General features: G+C 51.6%; 1 long non-coding RNA gene across 1 annotated transcript; it reads left to right on the top strand.

Moving 5' to 3' along the window:
* The first annotated feature begins 283 nt into the window (after window positions 1-283).
* LOC133772887 (uncharacterized) lies at window positions 284-13,243 on the top strand. The gene is made up of 3 exons (XR_009867835.1): window positions 284-358; window positions 9,417-9,479; window positions 13,165-13,243. It is a non-coding gene; the product is annotated as an uncharacterized LOC133772887 (long non-coding RNA).
* Window positions 13,244-13,891: the final 648 nt, after the last annotated feature.

A 13,891-nucleotide genomic window follows, 5' to 3' on the forward strand; every position in this document is an offset into this window, starting at 1 on the left:
GGCGGGCCCTGCGGCCAATCATCGCTCCCACCTGGCCCGATTGACGGCGGGCGCTCCGGCCCGCCTGCGAGGGAAGGGGCGGGGCCTCCTTGGGCTGACTAGCCAATTGGAGCTGTCCGGAAGAACGGCAGGGGCGTTGCCAAGATAGGCTGCGCCGCGACGAGGGTGACGTCATGGCTCGGTTCTTAAAGGGGAAGCGGGGCGCTGGGCGGGTCCGTGGGCGGGGCCAGGGGCCACAGACCGGAGTGGAGGGGCGGCGAGTGCGACTTGTCCGAGAGGACAGGACGAAGGTACCTCAGCGCCTTGGACCTCGCTCCTTCGTGACCACGCGGTCCCCCAGGATGCTGGCTGAATCTGGGTATTGCATCCAAAGCACTTCTTTATTAACCACGGAGAAGAGCCCTTTTCCTTGTAACAATTACAGTTGTGTGATAATTTGATATTGTCCTCTGTGCCTGCGGAACATCTCTGCTTACTTTACCTTGGATTAAGTCCTTGCAACATAGTTGTAGCGGAGTCTTCGAAAAATTAATTTTTAACAATATTTACAGAACTATGACAGAACTTCATTTTATTTAATTTTTTTTTTTGACAGGCAGAGTTAGTGAGAGAGACAGAGAGAAAGGTCTTCCTTCCGTTGGTTCACCCCCAAAATGGTCGCTACGGCATTTTATTTATCTTTTAAAAAATACTTATTTAAGGGGCCAACACTGTGGCGTGTTGGGAAAAGCCACTGCCTGTGGCGCCAGCATCCCATATGGGTGCCGGTTCGAGTCTGGGCTGTTCCACTTCTGATCCAGCTCTCTGCTATGGCCTGGGAAAGGAGTAGAGGATGGCCCAAGTCCTTGGGCCCCTGCACCCATGTGGGAGACCTGGAGGAGGCTCCTGGCTTCAGATCAGTTAAGATCCTCTGTTGTGGCCATCTGGGGAGTGAACCAGTGGTTGGAAGACCTCTCTCTCTCTCTCTCTCTGGCTCTACTCTCTCTGTAACTCTGTCTTTCAAATAAATAAAATAAAATCTTTTAAAAAAAAAAGTCTTTTTAATGTGGGGAAGGAACCATTGCTAAATGTGAATGAATTCATTGTTACCAGGTGAAATTTTATATTGACTTGTTTTACCTTGAACATGCATATGTTTACTTTTTTTAAAAAAAGATGTATTTTATTTATTTGAAAGGCAAAGTTTACAGAGAGGACTTCCATCTGCTGGTTCACTCCCCAAATGGCCACAAGGCCAGAGCTGGGCTGGTCAAAAGCCAGGAGATTCTTCTGGATCTCCCACATGGGTACAGGGGCCCAAGCACTTGGGCCATCTTCTACTGCTTTCCCAGGCACATTAGCAGAGAGCTGGATGGGAAATGGAGCAGCCGGGATTCAAAGCAGTACCCTTGTGGGATGCCGGCATCACAGGCAATGGCTTTACCCAAGAAGTAACAATGCTGGCTCCTATATATTATATTTTAAATGGAATTTTTAAAAAACGAGAGCAAAATGTTCTGCATGCCACTTACCAAGCAGTGCTGCTGCATGTGAGGAAACTCCCTGAACACTGGGCACAGGGCAGTGGCTGGGCTGGGGAGTCACAAGGGCTTGCGTTGGAGGAAGGGCCCAGCTGTACGCTGTCGGAGCAAACGGAGCAAACGGAGCTCCAGAGCACGAGGGCAGCCTTGTCAATTATCCTGAGGTAACGGTGAAAAGGAAGACTTCAGAAACTTAGCTTTGGCCAGCACCTTGGCTCACGAGGCTAATCCTCTGCCTGTGGCGCCAGCACTCTAGGTTCTAGTCCCGGTTGGGGTGCCGGATTCTGTCCCGGTTGCTCCTCTTCCAGGCCAGCTCTCTGCTGTGGCCCCGGAGGGCAGTGGAGGATGGGCCAAGTGCTTGGGTCCTGTACCTCATGGGAGACCAGGAGAAGCACCTGGCTCCTGGCTTCGGATTGGCGCGGGGCGCCAGCTGTAGCAGCCATTTGGGGGGTGAACCAACGGAAGGAAGACCTTTCTCTCTGTCTCTCTCTTTCTGTTTAACTCTGCCTGTCAAAAGAAAAAGAAAGAAACTTAGCTTTACAGGGAACAAGAAACAGCAAAAAGGAGAGAATGAGGAACAAAGGCAGGAAGGTGGGTGAGTCAGTGGTGGCGTGAGAAAGAGCCCCCAGCCCCACAGGGCCAGACGTGGCCTCCCCGCCCCTCCTCCCATCCTCTCAGCACCCTCTTGTGCTACCTGCACTTGGGTTCCCTTGACGCTCAATTTCTGTAACTACTGCCCACGCTCCCCTTACTCATAAAGGCAAAATGGACCCACGGGCCAATGTAGACATGGAGAAGCCATAGGGTGGGGTCTGTGGAAACTTCCAAAGTTTCCAGTGATGGCAATTTCCCAAAGACAGATCTCAAAAACAAGACAGAGCCGGCGCCGCAGCTCACTAGTCCGCCTGCGGCGCCGGCACACTGGGTTCTAGTCCCGGTTGGGGCGCCAGATTCTGTCCCAGTTGCTCCTCTTCCAGTCCAGCTCTCTGCTGTGGCCCGGGAGTGCAGTGCAGGATGGCCCAAATGCTTGGGCCCTGCACCTGCATGGGAGACCAGGAGGAAGCATCTGGCTCCTGGCTTCAGATCAGCGCGGGATCAGGCTAGGGCTTTAACCCGCTGTGCCACAGCACTGGCCCCAACCCAGAAGTTTTATTGCGTGCCTTCGAAATCCCTTCCTCTCCTCCTAGTTCCACCTTTCATCCTGTTGGAACTCAACTGGACGTGAATCCAGCCATCTTGGATGTAACCACCATCTTGCCCTCTAAGTTTCCCTGGAGGTCATTCTAATCCATATGGGGTAAAGAAAGCCATCAAGGTAAACCACTGGGCTTATCTTGCCAGCTGGACCCTGGAATGTCTCTTGTCTGATGCCTGGAATGTTAATATTTCTTGAGAAAGTCCAGATGCATTTAGGTTAGTCACAGGCCAGCTTTGTCTATAAGAGCCCTGCATCTTGCAGCCACTGGAGACCACTGTTCTGCCTGTAGATCCCCCTAATCCCAGTAGATTACAGCTGGTGTGGTTTTGGATGTGTCCTAGGCAGCTGATTCTTATATGCTGGGTTTTCACAAACACAAGCCAGCACAGCCAGCTTTCTGTGCTATGGATTAGCTGTCATTTTCTAGCGCTGGATGTAGATGGACCCCTGTCCTGTGCACTTTGTTTTATTTCTTTCACTCGTCACAGTTATTTTGATTGCTGCATATCATTGCGCAATATTTTTATTACTTTTGATTGCTTAGTAATGTTCACTCTACAGTCCTCCGCTCTACCAGCTGAGCTATCGAAGGGTGCACGATTGCTTAGTAATGTTTCATTATATGGCTGTGCCAGAACTTGTCTATTTCACCTTTTGTGGATATTTGGGTTGTTCCCAATTTTTGCTTATTGCACTGGCTTCAAATTATTTATTTTTTTGACAGGCAGAGTTAGTGTGAGAGAGAGAGAGACAGAGAGAAAGGTCTTCCTTCTGTTGGTTCACCCCCCAAATGACTGCTACAGCCGGTGCTGCACCGATCTGAAGCCAGGAGCCAGGTGCTTCCTCCTGGTCTCCCATGTGGGTGCAGGGCCCAAGATGGCTCCAAATTATTTCAATATTTTTTGTTTAAAAGAATGTACTTTAGGCCGGCGCCGTGGCTTAACAGGCTAATCCTCCGCCTTGCGGCGCCGGCACACCAGGTTCTAGTCCCGGTTGGGGCGCTGGATTCTATCCCGGTTGCCCCTCTTCCAGGCCAGCTCTCTGCTATGGCCCGGGAAGGCAGTGGAGGATGGCCCAAGTCCTTGGGTCCTGCACCCGCATGGGAGACCAGGAGAAGCACCTGGCTCCTGGCTTCGGATCAGCGAGATGCGCCGGCCGCAGCGGCCATTGGAGGGTGAACCAATGGCAAAAAGGAAGACCTTTCTCTCTGTCTTTCTCTCTCACTATCCACTCTGCCTGTCAAAAAAATAAAAATAAAAATTTAAAAAAAATGTACTTTCTTCACTGAATTACCTTGACACCTTTGCTAGTTAATTGATCTTACATGTATGAATTTATTTCAGGACTTTCTATTTTTTAAAGATTTATTTATTTATCTGAAAGAGAGACAGAGAGAGGAAAGGAGACACACAGAAAGGAAGAGAGAGAGAGAGAGAGAGGGAGAGAGAGAGAGAGATTTCCATTGGCTGGTTCACCCCCCAGATGGCCACAATGGCCAGAGCTGCACCGATCCGAAGCCAAGAGCCAGGAGCTTCTTCTGGGTCTCCCATGTGGGTGCAGGGGCCCAAGGACTTGGACCATCTTCTACTGCTTTCTCAGGCTATAGCAGAGATCAGAAGTGGAGCAGCTGGGTCTCAAACTGGTGCCCATATGGGATGCCTACGCTGCAGGTGAGGGCTTAGATCACTACAGCACCAGTCCCCCCAAGTAACAACACTTAATGTGGCATCTTGATTAATCATACAGTTTTTCTGGTTACTCTAGCTACATCCAGTTATCTTAAGATGATTGGGTTGAGTTTTTGTCCCTCACTTCTGAAGAGTTCTGGTTAATATTTTACCACTGTGGGGCCAGCACTATGGTGTAATAGGTTAAGCCTCCACCTGTGGTGCTGGCATCCTGTACAGGCATCAGTTCGAGTCCTGGCTGCTCTGCTTCTGATCTGGCTTCCTGCTAATGTGCCTGGGTAGAGCAATGGACCCCTGCACCCATGTGGGAGACCCAGAAGAAACTCCAGGCTTCAGATCTGCCCAGCTCTGTCTGTTTCGGCCACTTGGGGAGTGAACCAGCAGATGGAAGATCTCTCTCTCTCTCTAACTCTGCCTCTCAAATATATGAATAAAATCTTAAATATATATCTTGCCACTGTGTCGTCCCCTTCTGTCCCTGTCCATGGACACGCCCCTCCCCCTCCCCCTGCAGATAGCCCCGCCCCTGCCCCGCCCTCTGGGTGTGACCTCACAGACCACAGGGTTCTACTGTATCCTGGAGTCAAGGCTATTGAGTGGGAGGACTCTTCAGGAGTTCATTTTCTCCTTGATAGCGGACAGACCTCAGCGAAGATGAGCAGAGCTCTGATCCTCTGTGTTTTCCTCTTGGTTTTCTGGCAAGAAACCAAGCCTCACCCTATCAACCTGATCGAAGGTACTGTCACAGTGCGTCTGTGTGGCAGCGAGTGATTCTGGGAGCCTACGGGGGGGCTGGTGTGGTGGCCCAGGCGTTCTCCCTGCCTGCCATCTTACCTCCCAACACTTGCCATTAGGGATTTAGTGCTTGGAAGAAGGGAGTAACCTCAAAAGTTTTCCAAATTTTGAAGCTTACTCAAAGTTCAGAGCTCCATGGGATCGTAGCATATGTGTGCATTTTAACTTTTGATTATAAAAGTTCTCTAAATATTTTGTTTATTTATTTGAAAGGCAGAGTGATGAGGTTGGGTGGGGAGAGACAGAGTGTTAGAAGAAGGGGCACAGAGGGCTGGCGCCGAGGCTCACTTGGTTAATCCTCCGCCTGCGGTGCTGTCATCCCATATGGGCACTGGGTTCTAGTCCTGGTTGCTCCTCTTCCAGTCCAGTTCTCTGCTGTGGCCCGGGAGTGCAGTGGAGGATGGTCCCTGCACCTGCATGGGAGACCAGGAAGAAGCAACTGGCTCCTGGCTTTGGATTGGCACAGCGCCAGCTGTGGCGGCCATTTTGGGGGTGAACCAACGGAAAAAGGAAGACCTTTCTCTCTGTCTCTCTCACTTTCTAACTCTGTCAAATAAAAAAAAGAAAAAGGGGCACAGATTGATGCCTCCTCACAGGGGGCACCAAATGTAAGGAAAAGAACAGAGAGGAGACAGACTGAATTTACTCAAAGAAAATAAACTCGCAGAGGTCAACCAACTGCCATTGTGTACACAGACCCAACACTGGCAAAGGCCCAGACCCCAGCAGGCCTGGCTATTTTGTATCTTAGGTGGGTTAGGGGTGGGGATGGGGGGCAGTAGGCACAGATGAGCTTCTCCATACTGATTCTCCAAGCTTGGCCCACTGGCTTCCAAACCTGGGGGAGAATACAGGGGGTGAGACTGAACTGGTCTCTTGAAAGAAGGCAGGGGTAACAAGAACCTAGAATGGCTGAGAGGCGTATGTCCTTGTTCCATCACAGGGAGAGAAAGATCTTTCATGTGCTGGTTCGCTCCCCACAGGCTGCAACAGCCAGGACTGGGCCAAGCCAAAGTCAGCAGCCTGGACTCCCATCTGGATTTCCTCCATGGGTGCAAGGGACCCAAGCACTTGGGCCATCTTCTGCTGCTTTCCTAGGCACATCTCACACCATTTTAAATTTTCTTTAAAAAAGATTTTCTTATTTGAAAGGCAGAGCTAGAGAGAGAGAGAGAGAGAGGGAGAGACACAGAGAGATCTTCTATCTGCTGTTGCACTTCGCAGATGGCAAAAATGACCATGGCTGGGTCAGATGGAAACAAGGAGCCAGGAGCTTCTTCCAGGTCTTCCCCTTGGATGCAGGGGCCCAAACTCTTGGCCATTAGTAAGGAGCTGGCTTTATTTGCTACTCCGTGACGCCAGTCCTACACATCACTTTTTAAATAGCAGCTTTATGGAGATAAAATTCACATACCATAAAATTTACCCTTTTGAAAGTATGTAATTCAGTGATTTCTAGTATACTCACTAAGTTGTGAATCATCATTATCTAGGTATTTTATTTTAAAGATTTATTATTTATTTGAAAATCAGTTACAGAGAGAGAGAGAAAGACAGAAAGAGAGAGGTCTTCCATTTGCTGGTTCATTCCCCATATGGCTGCAATGGTGAGAGCTGGGCCAGGCTGAACCCAAGAGCTTCTTCCAGGTCTCCCACATGGGTGCAGGGACCCAAGCACTTGGGCCATCCTTCATTGCTTTCTCAAGCTGTTAACAGGGAGCTGGATTGGAAGTAGAGCAGCTGGGACTTAAGTAAGCAGTCATACGGGATGCTGGTGGTGCAGGCAGTGACTTTATCTGCTACACCACAATACCAGTCCCTTTATTTTATTTTTAAAAAATATTTATTTATCTGAAAGGCAGAGTTACAGAGGAAAAAGAGAGGCAGACAGACAGAGCGATCTTTCATTGATTGGTTCATGCCCCAGTTGGCTGAACAGCTAGGGCTGGGCCAGGCTGAAGCCAGGAACCTGGAACTCCACCTGGGTCTCCCACATGGGTGCAGGGGCCCAAGTACTTGGACCATCTCCCTCTGCTTTCCCAGGCACATTAGCAGGGAACTGGATTGGAAGTGGAGCAGCTGGGACTTGAACAGGCACTCATATGGGATGCTAGTGGTGCAGGTGGGGCTTAACCCACTGCACCACAACTCTGGTGCCCTAATTTTAATTTTTTTCAGATTTATTATTTATTTGAAAGGCAGAGTTACAGAGAGAGAGAAAGAGAGAGAGAGAGAGAGAGAGAGAGGAAGAGACAGAGAGAGAAAGAGATCTTCCATCTGCTGGTTTATTCCCCAAATGGCCACAATGGTGTGGTCTGGGCCAGGCCAAAACACCATCTGGGCCTCCTACATGGGTGGCAGGGCCATCTTCTGCTGCTTTCCCAGGTGCATCAGCAGGAAGCTGGATTGGAAGTGGAGCAGCTGGGACTCTAACCAGCACCCATATAGGATGCCAGTGTTACAGGCGGGGACTTAACCCACTGTGCCACAGAGCCGGCCCCCATTATCTAGCTCTAGAACTCTTTCATCACCCCAGAAAGTAGCCATGTGCCTGCAGTAGCTGCTCCCCATTCTGCTTTCCCCTGGCTGCTTTGACTTGCTGTGTTTCCAGGACTCATCTCTGTGGTAGCCTGCGTGAGAACTTCATGCCCTGTAAGGCTGAGTACTGTCCCATTGTGTGGACAGACTATATTCATTTTCTCTCTCTCTCTTTTTTGACAGGCAGAGTTAGACAGTGAGAGAGAAAGAGAGAAAGGTCTTCCTTCTGTTGGTTCACCCCCCAAATGGCTGCTACGGCCGGCGCTGCGCTGATCCAAAGCCAGGAGCCAGGTGCTTCCTCCTGGTCTCCCATGCGGGTGCAGGGGCCCAAGCACTTGGGCCATCCTCCACTGCCCTCCCGGGCCACAGCAGAGCGCTGGACTGGAAGAGGAGCAACCGGGACAGAATCTGGCGCCCCGACTGGGACTAGAACCTGGAGTACCGGCTCCACAGGCGGAGGATTAGCCTAGTGAGCTGTGGTGCCGGCCCATTTTGTCTCTTACATGTGCATGGGCATTTGGGTTGTTTTTACCATTTGGATATTATGAAAACTCCTGTTATAAAAAGTGACGTGGATCTCCTTCCTCGCTGTTTAGTCACCTCCTGCTTTTAGAACCACTTTTGCTATTTTACTAAACTTAACTGGCTGACCACACTCCTTGCAGTTCTCTGTGTTAAGTCACTGGGTCTGTAAAAGCCGAAGCAGCAAACACAGCCCTCATGCTGGAGGAAACTCCAGGGCTGTTCTCCAGCATTAAGCGCGCCAACATCGCCAAGGGAATCAGAGGCACCTGCGTGGAGGCCAGGGCGCCAGCGTGCCGTGAGCGGGGGCTCAGACGTCTTATGCAGGAGCTACGTCACTTTAAATGGTGACACTATCCATCATGGGATAGCAGAGAAAGGGGAGGAACTGAGCACTCTTGTGAGAACTTTAAAACCCAAAAGGTTGGCCGGCACCACGGCTCACTAGGCTAATCCTCCGCCTGCAGCACCGGCACCCCGGGTTCTACTAGTTCTGGTCCCAGTTGCTCCTCTTCCAGTCCAGCTCTCTGCTGTGGCCCGGGAGGGCAGTGGAGGATGGCCCAAGTGCTTGGGCCCTGCACCCGCATGGGAGACCAGGAGAAGCACCTGGCTCCTGGCTTCGGATCAGCGCGGTGCGCCGGCTGTAGTGGCCATTTGGGGGGTGAACCAACGGAGAAAAAAAGACCTTTCTCTCTGTCTCTCTCTCACTAACTCTGCCTGTCAGAAGAGAAAAAAAAAAAAAGGGGTGTTTATGATCTTTTACTCATGAGCTTACTGGATGCATCATGCTGGCATTGTATCAATTCTTTTTTTTTTTTTTTTTAAGATTTATTTATTTATTTGAAAGACAGAGTTACAGAGAGGCAGGGGCAGAGAGGGAGAGAGAGAGAAAGGGTCTTCCATCTGCTGGTTCACTCCCCAGATGACCGCAATGGCTGGGGCTGCGCCGATCCAAAGCCAGGAGCCAGGAGCTTCTTCCGGGTCTCCCACGCAGGTGCAGGGGCCCAAGGACTGTGTTAAGATAGAGAAGGCATTGAACGTGTGTGTGTGTGTCTTCAGGCACCCACGGGGGTCATGCCGGGTGACTAAGGGGGACCCCCGTCCAGGCAGACCCAGGGAGCACTTTCATCACAGCTGAATTTACTTTCTCCACAGGCCCGACCAATAAATTTTCCTCAAGCATTAAAAATGAGGATGAAGGTTTGGCTAAAGTATTTGGTAAGTAGTCCTGCTCATCCCTGGTCGTTTCCAAGGGGACCTGTTCCTGCTGCTTGGGTAGCAAAGCGAGCGCTTTGTTTTCAGGCTAGACGCTGCTGCTCTGAACGTCAAAGTCCCTAGAGATTAAGCCAAGCCCAGGGGAGAAACCCCGGGAGAGGCCCTGCTCCTCACAGCGGCCGCCGAGGTTCCTCCATCCGGGAGCCCCTTGCAGCCGCAGGAGGAGTGCCCCACAGACCAGCTACATCCACCTGCCCTTACAGAGGGCAGGGCCCTGCGGTCTTGCTGGACCTTGGGGGGGCTCTCAGCCCCGGCTGAGTGTGAGCCTGTCCTGGGGAGATTGTTACAAAGAGGCGTCCCGCCCTGCCCCGGCCATCGGATTCTGCGCCGTGGGGATGTTTGCGTGGTGGATGCTAGAGCTCTTCGGGTGCCTCCAGGCTGGGGCTGACTGATGTACTGGAAGTCTCTCATTTAACTCTAACAACTAAGGCCAGGCCCAGGCCGTCGCCTTCAGCAGAGGCCTGAGGCTGAGGCGGGAGAGAGAGCTTCTGGGAGAGCGAGCACTGCTGCTTCCCCCTGGGCTGGCACTGTTGGATCAGAGGTGCCTGGCCACCCTGCCTGCAGGAGGGGACACTTCTCCACACGTGGCGGACTCTTTGTCACAGGAGCTGTCCCAGGTCAGGAGCTCTGGGTTTGCCCTGCTTCCACCAGCGCTCCCAAAGAGGCCTCAGCTGGTCGGCACTGCCCGCTGACTGACTGGCAGGTGGCCAGCCCTGATGGATGAGTGGATGCAGGTTGCTCCCGCAGGTGCACCAGCTGTGTGTTCAGCAAGTGCTGTCTAGGAGCCAGAGGGCTGTTCTGTGGTGGCCCCAGCGTCACAGCCCCTCATGTGTCGGAGGGGAGTGAGCGCCTCTGGAGATGGGAGTCTGGGCCAGGGTTTGGGAGGATCCTGTCATTACCCACCAAGGACCTACCAACCTGCCAGTGCTGTGGCACAGGCAGGCACTGATCCACTCAGCAGCTTCCATCTGGGTGGCGTTTCAGGAACTGGTAGGTCCAAACACGATCATCACAGGGCAGGGGAGGTGAGAACTTGCTGTTTACTCCTGGTGAAGTTGACGGTGATTTTTCCCGTGTCTATTGAAAGCACCTGTTCCGTGTAGTGGGCAAACCCTCACCCGGGGCCAACAGCCTTGAAAATGGACTTGGAATATGGATGATGTGAATGCTAATCCTGTGGCTTAGCAAAATAAAGCCAGAGGGGAAATAAAACTCTGTTTCCTGGAGAAAGCTTTAGATGGGAAGAGAACTTAATATGAGGAGTCTTCAAAAAGTTCATAGAAAAACACAGCTTAGGAAAAAAGCATGCATAGATTTCAAATGTTTTGCTACAAAAACTTTTCCTTTAATTCTATTTTCCACAAGCATTTTGAAGTGCCTCGTGTTAAAAAGGTAACTCTGAAGTATTAGCCACTATTTCATAAGCAAAGAGCTCCTCCAGCTTATAGAATTTGTTAAGCTTCGTTTCTACCCCACAGCCTCCATCCAGATTTCGTGGGTACATTTTTCATACACAGCATTTGTAAATGAGATTTATCATTTTTTTTTTAAAAAATTCATTTAATTTATTTGAAAGAGTTAGAGAGAGAGAGAGAGAGAGAGAGAGGTATTCCATCCACTGGTTCCTTCCCCAGATGGCCACAACAGCCAGGGTAGGGCCAGGGAGAAGCCAGGAGCCAGGTGCTTCTTCCGGGTCTCCCACATGGGTGCAGGGGCCCAAGGACTTGGGTCATCCTCTGCTGCTTTCCCAGGTCAATTAGCAGGGAGCTGGATGGGAAGTGGAGCAGCTGGGACTTGAATCGGTGCCCATAAGGGATGCTGGCACTGCAGGTGGCAGCTTTACCTGCTACGCCACAGCACCAGCCCGAGATTTATCGTTTCTAAGACAGCTTTTCTCTGTGGGTTAGTTGTATGGAATGTCACACTCCGGCCCCCTCCTGCTCTGGATTCTCTTCTGATGGCTTGGGGGAGGGGGGGAGTTACAGGACACCATAGGTGGCCCTGCTGTGGCACCACCGTGGGTCTGCAGCAGCCCCCTGGTGACTGCTCAGGGCTGGTTTTCTTCCTCTGCTCCCTTCCCCAGCCCCTGCTTTGCTGCTCGGCGTGGCTGTGTTGGTGTGTCTGGTCGTGTCTGTGTGTCTGCTTCTGCCCCTCCGTGCATCCCGGGGGTGCAGACGGGGTGCCGGCTCTCTTTGCTCTCTGAGCTGCTGGCACCTCCTGCAGTTGCTGTGCAGCGCTGGAGCTCCGGAAAGCTCGTCGCAGGAACGGCACAGTCTTCTGCTCCGTCCCAGTCTAAGGGGCACAGTGATCTTCAGGAACTTAGGCTTGGTTCTTCCATAAAGTGGCCAAGGTCATTGCGGCAAGGCAAGTCCAGGTGTTCCTGTGCCAGTTGACATTGGACTTGGCTGAAATTCCTGGAAAACCATCAATGACTCAATGGCTTCAAGAGCGACTTGCTTTTTCCTTCCGTTGCAGCCATCTAAGAAAGGCAACGATGGCTTTGCTGTGGTAGCTTAGGGTACGGGCAGTTTCTCTGAGACCCTCAGGGTCTTTCCTGGTGCTTGTGCCCGTTGCTCACAAAATGGCCTCTGCAGCTCCAAACATCGCATCTGCTTTCAAAGTAGGAGGAAGAGGAGAGGAGGAGGTGCAGCAGCGTTTCTTTCTCTTCCATCCAGAGCAGCACTCAATCTGGGTCCCAGGAATCTTCTGAGGGCCTCTGTGTCCCGTGGCACTGCTCTGGCTGCTAGGGAGGGTAGGGAAGGGTGTGTCTGTCTGAGAGTTTGGCTCTGGAAGCACAATTAGGCCTGAGAGTGGCAGGTGATGGGAGTGGAGTCTGCCACACACACTTCTCTCTCTGTCCTGGGTCAGCGGTATGTTTCCCTCGGGTGCCTTTTTTTCTTCCCCACCTACTTATTCCGCTCGTGCAGAGCTCCCCTGAGTGGCACCCTGGCAGTGTTCACTCGCTGGCCTGGGGGGTTGTGGTCAGGATGGCGATGTGAGAAGTTTCCAGGATAATCCTCACACCGGCGCTGTGAAATTCCTTCTAGGTGTCGATATCTTCCAATTTCACAAGGGTCCTTCCTGGGAGCTGGCACTATCCCCACCCTAAAGGCCAGAGGGGAAGGTACTTGCCTCCAGTCATGTTTGGGTAGAGAGCAAATCGGGCTTGGGGTCTAGGTCTGTGTGCCACCCATTCAGGAACTCTCACTGCGGAAGGCTTCCCGGGGGAGGCAGTCTCAAAGGATGTGAATCTTGTGGGAACAGGAATGAGGTCTCTCCCTGCATGGGAATGGCGTGGGGCTGGTCTTAGAGACGTGGGTCAGAATGACAACAGGAACAAAGGGAAGATGATGGTGCCAGCTGTCACAAGATGTGGGGCAAAATCCCGGCCCTATACCTGGAGTGAGCAGTGTTTCCCGCCCAGGGTGTCGTCGGCAACCACGATTTTCCAGATGGTGTAGGTAGCAGAGTGTCCCTTCCCAAGACCAGGGAGCTGAACCTCCGGTGTCCTTCGAATCTGGATCATTTCATCATGTCTTCGTAGACCACTTTAGGAATTTACATGGCAAAATATGTGAATCCCGAGTGCATTGCTGCTATTAACATGCCTTTGTTTTCTTTTCTGGAGATGAAATCCTACTGCAAGTGTTGTCTAAAGGCCCGTATGATGCACCGTTTGAGGAGGCGAGAACGGCAGACAAATTACTTGCCCTGAAAGACATGGAAGAAGGCAAGTATATGTGGTGAACACTAGAAGTGCAGGAACCTCTGTAGGTTTCTATGGTGTACGACGTGTGCTATGCTATCATTTTAGACTTCTTGTAACTGGATACCAAGTGAAACAAGATCAAAACTGAGATGTGAGAGAATTGTCCAAAATCGTCTCTCTCTAATCTTTCACCAGCTGTGCAATCCATGGCCTAAAGTGTGACGGTCTCTATATTTTGGAGTAAACACGGATGCATGCTGTCAGGTTCTGATACTCTGGGATCTGTTCAGAGGCCAGAAACACAATTTCCATTTGGGGTTCACTGTTCCTTGGAACATGAGCACGAGTACTGTGATAACTTTCTATTTAGCAGCTCTTCCAAGTTCACTCCCTGTGTGTGCACTGGTCCCCATCTGGGGCAGCAAAGGCTTCCCACGTGCCTGTCCATCAACCCCGCTCCTGCCCTGGCTTCTGTAAAGTGTGCCCAGAGCACTCTGATGTCAGAGAAGCAGCAGTTGGCTACACACGTAAACAAACGTGGAGGTGAAGGGGCACTTGGTCTGGTGGGGAAGACACCACTTAGAATGCTCATGTCCCCCACTGGAGGGCCTGGCTTCCAGATGGGCTCTGCTCCTGACTCCAGCTT

Source organism: Lepus europaeus, chromosome 13, assembly GCF_033115175.1.
Source record: "Lepus europaeus isolate LE1 chromosome 13, mLepTim1.pri, whole genome shotgun sequence".
In the NCBI taxonomy this organism is placed as follows: Eukaryota; Metazoa; Chordata; class Mammalia; order Lagomorpha; family Leporidae; genus Lepus; species Lepus europaeus.